General features: G+C 34.6%; 1 pseudogene; it reads left to right on the forward strand.

Moving 5' to 3' along the window:
- The first annotated feature begins 635 nt into the window (after positions 1-635).
- LOC101316725 (large ribosomal subunit protein eL33 pseudogene) lies at positions 636-963 on the forward strand (annotated as a pseudogene).
- The last annotated feature ends 577 nt before the right edge of the window (positions 964-1,540 follow it).

The following is a 1,540-nucleotide window of genomic DNA, read 5'->3' on the forward strand; positions in this document are numbered from 1 at the left end:
AGAGCATAGAAGAGTGTTAAGACAATAAAAATACTCTCTGTATAAAACTAGAATTATGGACGGATGTCATTACACATTTGTCCAAACCCATAGAATGTATGAAACTGAGAGTGAACTCTTATGTAAACTATGGACTTTGGGCGATTAAGGTGTGTCAGTGTAGGTTCATCTATTGTAACAAAAATACCTCTCTGGTAGTGGGTGTTGATAGACAGGGACAATATGGGAAATCTCTGTACCTTTGTCTTAATTTTGCTATGAACCTAAAACTACTCTAAAAAATCTTTAAAAAAGTGACAGATATTGTCCTTTGTAAAAAGTATACTGCAGGAATTAAGATGGGTGAAACTGTCACCCAGGGGTTAGGGAACATCAACCAGTCTATTTATATCTCAAAATTAGATATTTTTTGTAATGCATGGGTATTATCTATGATCCCTTCCATGAATGGTCTTGTGATCAATGAAGTGGAGAGACCTCAGGATAACCCAACTGGCAGAGCAGACCTCTGGACACTTAGGGGAGAAGTTGGAAACTGTAGCAAAGCTAAATTTTTGAGAAATTTTAAAAGACAATATGGAGCTATTTGGAGCCTGTGGGGTTCTGCTGGGAACAAGACTTCTAAAATGACAAATATGTCTGAAAGGGTGTGGTCCAAGGCCATTTTTGCCGGCTATAAGCAGGGTCTCTGGAACCAGAGGAAGCACACAGCTCTTCTTAAAACTGAAGGTATTTATACTAGAGATGAAACTGACTTCTATCTAGGCAAGAGATACGCTTATGTGTACAAAGAATAGCACAGTAACTCCTGGTGGAAAACCTAACAAAACCAGAATAATCTGGGGAAAGGTAACTCACGCTCATGGAAACGGTGGCATGGTTTGTGCAAACTTCTGAAGCAACCTTCCTGATAAGTCCATTGGACACAGAATCTGCGTGATGCTGTACCCTTCAAGGATTTAAACTTATTGAAAAGTACATAAATAAAAGTGTAGTTTGGTAAAAAAAAAAACAAAGAGGCAATTTGGAAATATTACTACTCACATATATTTTAAAAAGTTCACAATATCTATCCAATGAAAACATATAGAATTTATAAAGAACTCAGGCTGATTTTTCATGATATGAAAACAGTAAGAATCAATTTGTCAATTGACACTTTAACTTTTAGAATATGGGACAAGTAATACTGTCTCCTATATAAAGGCATCCACACTCTTGAACACTAGCACTCAAATAAATATAAATTTAAATTACATTTCCTTAAGAAATTAGGAAAATACATGTTTCTAAACTACATTATTTGCATTAGTCCTCACATTTTGCATTTTAAACTTAAAAGGCTAAGATGTGAGAGGGAGTTTCTTTCATAGTGCTGTTAGAACTCTACTAAGGAAGAAATGGAAGAAGGAAAAAGGGAAATTGAATTTGACCTTGAGATTTTTCATATTTTTCAAAGTAAAGGATATATTTATGAAATTTGTGAAATTACTCTAAAGCTTTTCTCGCTTTTGGAATTAAAATATAATTTGTGTCACAT

This window comes from Tursiops truncatus, chromosome 2 (genome assembly GCF_011762595.2).
Source record: "Tursiops truncatus isolate mTurTru1 chromosome 2, mTurTru1.mat.Y, whole genome shotgun sequence".
Classification (NCBI taxonomy): Eukaryota; Metazoa; Chordata; class Mammalia; order Artiodactyla; family Delphinidae; genus Tursiops; species Tursiops truncatus.